Raw genomic sequence first — 7,007 nt, forward strand, 5'->3', positions numbered from 1 at the left:
CCTTTCATAAATATAACAATTGTAAAGATATCAGCTGAGGTTCAGCTCTTTCCTGTGTGCTGCTGCCAACTGCAAGACCAGAGACAAAGATTCCCCCAGCTCCTGCACCACCTCACTGCCAGGGGACACACACCTGAACTGAACCTGAACCAGATACAAGGATTCCATCACAAATACAGAAAATAAACTCAGCAGATCTATTTCCCTGGCTTCTGCCACTGGAGGGCATTCACTGCCCTTACAAAACCTCACAGCTTGCAAGCCACAGAGCTGCTGCAGGGAGGCAGGTGGTGTGGTGGGGCTGTGTGGGGCTGCTCCACCCCCCGCACGCTGCATGTGCTGTCCCATGGGTGCTCCCGAGGGCATCAGGGACTCCTCTGCATGGAGGTGTTGGAGCATGAGCTCCAGCTGCATGCTCAGAACCACCCTGCTGGAGTCAGGAGGCTTGGGCACCAGCTTCAAACTGGGCAGCAGCTCAGCAGGCACTGACTGGGCCAAGCATGGCTGGGGAGCAGCATTTGGTACCTGTCCTGGGAGAAGATGGGGTCAGTGCTTCAGCACTTCTGTTTCTGTAGTAGCTGCACTCAAATGGGTCCTCATTCCATTATAGTCACACAACTGTCTGCATTGGAAAAGATCTTTCAAGCCCATTGAGTACAGTTATTAACTCAGCACTGCCAAGTCCACCTCCAGACTATGTCCCTCAGCACCATACCTACACATCTTTTAAATACCTCCACGGATGGCAACTCCACCACTTCCCTGGGCAGTCTGTTCCACTTCTTGACAACCCTTTCAGTAAAGAAATTTTTTTCTTAATATCCAGCCTAACCCTAACCCTCCCCTGGCACAATTCGAGGCCATTTCCTCTTGTTCTATCACTTGCTGCTTCAGAGACAAGACCAACCCCTTCCTCACTCTACTCTCTTTTCAGGCATTTGTAGAGAGCAATGAGGTCTCCCCCTCAGCCTCCTTTTCTCCAGACTAAACAATGCCAATTTCCTCAGCTGCTTCTTCTCCAAACCCTTCATCAGCTTCATTGCTCTCTGGACACATTCCAGCACCTCAGGGACTCAAAACTGAGCAGAGGGTTCAAGCTGTGGCCTCTCCAGTGCTGAGTACAGGGAGTTGGTCACTGCCCAAGTCCTGCTGGACCCACTGTTGCTGATACAAGTCAGGATGCTGATGGCCTTAGTGCTGTTGAACAGCTCAGATCATACATTTTATGTGTGCAGGAGCAAAGAAATGAATTCTTTCCACTGGGAAAAGTTCAGATAAGAGAACGTGCAGCTCACTTCACCAAGGTGGCTGGGTGCCAGCACTCCCACATCTCAGGGAGCAGCAGAACTGGATTTCTCTCTGAGTTACTCAGGTCAGTGTCACCTCTCTGAGAGGTTATTTATTGTAAGAAAATCTCTTCAGGCTCAAAGCAGAGAAGCTGGGCCTGTAATGCACCAGGGAGACATTTAGCAGGACAGAACCACTGGCAGCATTGCCAAAAATTGAGACTCTGCTCCAAGGATCTAACCAGAACTGCACTATGCTTGCCAGTAACACTGCAAGTTTCAGGACAAAGCTTTTCCTTTCTTAAGCCATTTTTGTTATTTGCACCCTAAATTCATGAGAGGCTTTGAAAGAGTGAAAATTTGGTGAGGGTGAAAAATTGAAGGGGAGGAAGAGAACCAGCTATAAATAAACCTCATTGGTTTCACCCTGTATAGAAGGGAGACACTTGTGTATCAGTGGGAGATAGGAACCTGGTGTCTTGGCACCTCAGCTTCTGCAGAGAGGTGTGAAGGTGAGGACATGTGAAAGGACCAGCAGAGCCCCACAGCACATCACTGGAAAATCCTGGTGGCCTCAAATGACAGCCCTCTCTAACAGCCCTCTGAGAGGGTTTTCTTTTTATTGTGCTATCTTTAAATGGAGTTTTCTGCTTGAGGTACTGCATTATGATGTGGGTTTAAAAAAAATAGTTAATGGTTAAACAGGTTCACAAACTATGATAATTCATTATTTTAATTTATGAATATATTAAAATAAATGGTCTTGGATTCAAGTGCAAACTTTTTTTCCCTTCATTGCAGGGTAACAGCCTCAGTGTTTTTACTTACAGTTTCCAGAAGCAGCAACAATTAACTGACTCTCCCATTAAGTATTTTTGGGGTGAGTATTTGGGGGAAAGAAGTGACTCAGTTTAGAAAGTCAGAAAAGCAAACCAGACTAGTCTCTGGATTAAAAGGTACCAGGGTATTTCTCTTCTCGATTTTCAGGAAGACCAAATACTTCAAAAGTCTCTTTCTCAACACTGAAATTGGCTCATTTAAGGATCTAATTTAAGTTGTGTTTTCTGAGATTATTTTGTTTTCTCTAAATGGCTAATTCTAACAGGTGAGAACTATGGAACAATTAAAAAACAAACAGGCAAACCGACTGCCTTTCCTTTAGGCTTTGTTTCAAAAGGAGATCACTCACATTAAAGATTTAAGAGCCTGAACACCTATTATGAATAATCTGCTTTTTATTTGGGCTCGCATATAGACACAGGGGGATGCACAGTGAAATTTTCTCTAGCACTTATCTTGAATACTTCAACCCTAAATGCTCCAGTGCACCCAAAAGCAAAGGCTTCCATTTTGCCTGCCTCTGATAAGAGCATAGAAAGCTTCTTCACTCCAAATGCACATCAACTACTGCACCTGGTACCATATAAAAACATTTGAGTTTTGTAGCTGTGAAAGAAAACAAACAACGCTACAATACCCTCTGCACCCCTGAATAAATATCTTTAAAGTACTTCATTTCAGACACTGGAATACTGGATGGAATACAGTTCACTTACATACAGGAACTTGAAAAAATCTTCATCCAAGTTGTACCAGCTTGTAAATGGAGATCCAGCAGTTGCTAAACAATTCATTCCTTCTGACTTAGACCCAGAGATGCTGCATCTGAGGTGCAGATTCAGTTGCAATTGGAAGGCAATGTTACACACTCACTGCTCAATCAAGGGAATTAGCAATTCATTATCACCTAGACAGATAAAAATCCAGAAATCAGCTTAGTGCTTAAGAAAGATCAAGAGAACACAAGTTTGTCAACTTATTCTCATGAAATCTTTGTTACAGGTTTTCTCACCAGGTTTTTCCAAGAGCTAAAGCTTAAATATGTGCTGCTAGCCATTTTCATACAGTATAAAGAGAACTTCTGAATAAGAAAGAAATCAAAAGTTATTTCAATACCTTGCTTTCAGTCCCTAAGCTTTCCTTCTTTTGGATCCCAAGTATCTGAAATTCTACCAAAAGCATCATATTTGCAGATATGTCAACTGAACATCCAAAGGTCAAGAGGCCATCAAAACCATGAGCCAGAGTAGCAGTGCTGACAATTGACACAGTGACAAGTGAGGGACAAACACAGAAGATAAGGGACAAGGTCCTTGGGCTCTCATTCCTCTGTGTCTGGAGGAAGCCAAACATAACACAAAGACCACATGCCCTTCATTCCTGACACAGGGCACACACCAGACTGCAAACTCCAAACTCCTGTGTACGCTGGGGAAGATGGAGGGTTTAACAGGTGACCAAAAACCCTTCAGGGAGTTTTAGCTGCAGTTTCTGGGATTTAATCTGGCCTCCTAAGTCTTGCTTCTTTTGTGATTGCTATAAACTATTTACAGAACTTGACATAACTGCAAGGACACGTTCCTGCAAATGTCAGAGTTGATCTGTTGAACACCACATATCTTAGGAGAGTTTTAGTGGCCCTGTGCATTAATAACAGCACTTAAATCAAAAAGAAATTAATCAATGGTATGTTAATCTCAATTGTAGAAAATGAGGAGCTTTGAGGAAAGAATAACACAAAATAAGTTCTCAAGATATCTACTTGGCACATCCTCTGTGTTTTATTTCTCCAGATACCTAGACAGCCACAGAGTCTCATTTCCAACTTCCATCCTCTCTGATGCACTGCTAACATATGGAAAGCAAATCTCATCTTCAGACACAACCCTCTTACTCTCCTGTTTAACTTTTCCTTGGAAAAAAATCCTTACAGTGTTTTCAGCACCTGCCCTCTGACCATCATCACACACCTTTGGCCAAGAAGGTGGTGACAACTGAGTGCAGTTTTCACTTCCTTTCTGCTTTCTTCTCTTATCAAAGAACATTGCCATGGGACTTGCAGCTCAGGTATTTAGAGGTCAAAGGTTAATGAAGGAAAACAGAATCTGATAACTTCATTACAGACAATCCCAGGGCTTGCACCCTCAGTTAGTCCCTGCACCGGGTGCACCCTTGTGAAGTTGCTATTAAGAAGTTACAGAGGCCTCTCTCTTGGTTTTAGGCTATTTTAAAATGTCCTGAGGTCATAAATATACTCACTTTGATACCTTGATACCTTTTACAAGATTCAAAACTCTGCTTTTTGCATTACTAAGCACCCAAAATTAAATGCATCCCTCTTTGAGTGGATCAGTTCTTACTAAAAAAAAAAAAATTGTTCCAAATCACTTGGAGACTTGTTTTTACCACTAAACTCTGTTCTACCACATGGAAATCATAATTCAAGGTGCTATCAGTCACAGTTGGAAAAAAAAAATAATGCAGTAGAAAGTCAAGACGACAAACATGGTGCATTAGAGAGTCTTTAGTCAAGTTTTTTAGATCACCTTACATATTTTACGCTAAAAGTTCACCTGAAAGAGGGAATAGATTTGACCTGGTATCACAGACTCCCACTTCTTTGGCTCCTTCTCTCACCTGTTCCACGAGTTTCCTTTCCACCAGCTTTGCTGCTCAGCAGTTAACAAATGACAGTGCCTGTGGTTCACGTGCAGATCTGTGCATAACCATCCAATCCATGTCAACACGCTGTGAAAACACAGCATCCAACCCATCCTTCAAGCAATAAGGAATGCCAAACCAAGCAAGAGATAGTACGGGTAGAACTCTCATGTGGATAACCACAGCCCCTCAGACTGTTACTACAGTCCCCCCTGTTACTACAGTCCCTCTTGTTACTACAGTCACATTCATTTACTTGCATTTGAAAAGGAAGAAAAGTTTTTGCTAGTTAGAGAAGAAATTCTCAGTAGCTCTTGGGTTAGTTAATACCAATTTAATAAATTGTTGTTTAAAAAGGTAGTGAATACCCCCTGAATATGGTGATAGCAGCCTAGGAAAAACTGTAGATGAAAAAGCAGAAAGGTGCATAAGAATTTGGTTTTATAATGAAGGTCACGATGCACTGGAAGAGAGAGAACCATTCCCTAACCCTACTGCAGATACCCTGTGTGATCCCAGGTCAGCCAGATAACCTCTTCACACAGCACATCCAAATCACAAATCACTATTTTGAGTCCTTTCTGGGGAAACAAATAAACCACATTTCACACATTGCTCCATCTCCTCCTTCAGCTGACAGCAGCCTGCATTCAAAGCCAGCTCTATTGCTTCCTAAATAAAAACACTCCTGGAAGCTCTGGACAACCTGAAAACACAATAATACACAAATACACAATACACAGACTTTAATACCCAAACTTCCTTGATTCATTGAAGCCAACAAGCATTTAATGCTTACTTCACTAGGCAGACTCTCTCTCTGATCACTGTAACAGAAGCAGCCAGCTCTCTGGGTGCCTTTCTTTGCAGACTATCCTTCTGTTTCTTCTCCTGCTTTAGGCATTCCCTCTTTAAAACATGACCCAGTTTGAGAAGAAGGGCTGAGGAACAACTCCTTCTCTTTTTTCTTGACCCAGGCACCTGGGTCAATGCCCTGTTCCCTTGGTTGCCCTGTGGAGGACAAACCCATTTCAGTGGTGGGGATTTGGCTCCCACTTTAGTGTAGCTGTTTGGCTTCCTAACCCCAGTACAAGATGCTCCTTGTTCTTGGTGTAAAACAAGAAGATAGAAAAGACTCCAGAGAAATCACTGGAGCAGCAGGGTGGAAGGGAAGTGTTGATGGGACATAAAAGGCCATCAGAAAAACGGTTGCAGTAGCCAACAGGGAGGTCCAAAATCATAGATGATAGAAAGCACTGATGGAAAAAAAAAAAAAAGAAAAAAAAAAAAAAGACAAACACTGCACACAGCTTCCTCAGAAAGAATCAACACAATTTTGCAGTATTGTTTACTCAATTTAAAATGTGTTCTGTTCTATTTTCGTGCTAGAGCAGAGAGTCTTTGCCAAATCTCTGCTTTCCATGGGGCTGTCTGCTGGTTGGGCCAGTCTATTGTTCATTCAGATATTTGGGTTACCCAGAGCCAGTGAAGAGACCCAGAAATGGCCCTTTTTGTAAATAAAGAAGAAATACAAAAGCTGCTGTTGATTAGTTCACATTCTGACTGTGCATTTTTTTTACCCAGCTTGATCTTCTGAATGTTCTCATCATGATTCATCCAGAAAAATAGCTACTTAGCATACAAGGGCATGTTGGAGCAGGCAGAAATGTTTCAGAGAAACACAGATTTAGCCAGAGGATTTAAATATCCACATACAGCAAATTATCTGGCTTCCTCTGCATGAAAAAATACTTCTACAGGCTAGGATTTTCAACAAGAGTCAAAGGGAGGAAGACACCCAGATCCCACCAAATTTTTTCAATGAGTTTTTTTAAATCCCATCCTGGTCCATGACTCTCAGGCTAGACTAATGGATCAGATCCAAACATCCACAAGTGAGCAGGGCCTCAATGTGGCATCAAAGAAAATTAGGGAAAGAAAACACCACATGAAGTCATCAGGTTTATTCCCCTGCTCGAGGCAGGATCATCTGTACCTGTATCATCTGTGACAGATGTTTGCCTGACATGATTTTAAAGACCTCCAGAGACAGAAACTGCAATATTTTATTATTCTCACTGCAAGAAAACTTTTCCCTATTGTTTAACCTACATCCCTCTTCCTGTAGTGTAAGACCAAAACTTCCCATCAAATAAAATACAAACTTTTAGGAAAGACTATTTATGTCCTTTTTATAGCTTAATTCTACCTTGTGCATAC

The sequence above is a fragment of the Calypte anna genome, chromosome 5 (assembly GCF_003957555.1).
Source record: "Calypte anna isolate BGI_N300 chromosome 5, bCalAnn1_v1.p, whole genome shotgun sequence".
Lineage (NCBI taxonomy): Eukaryota > Metazoa > Chordata > Aves > Apodiformes > Trochilidae > Calypte > Calypte anna.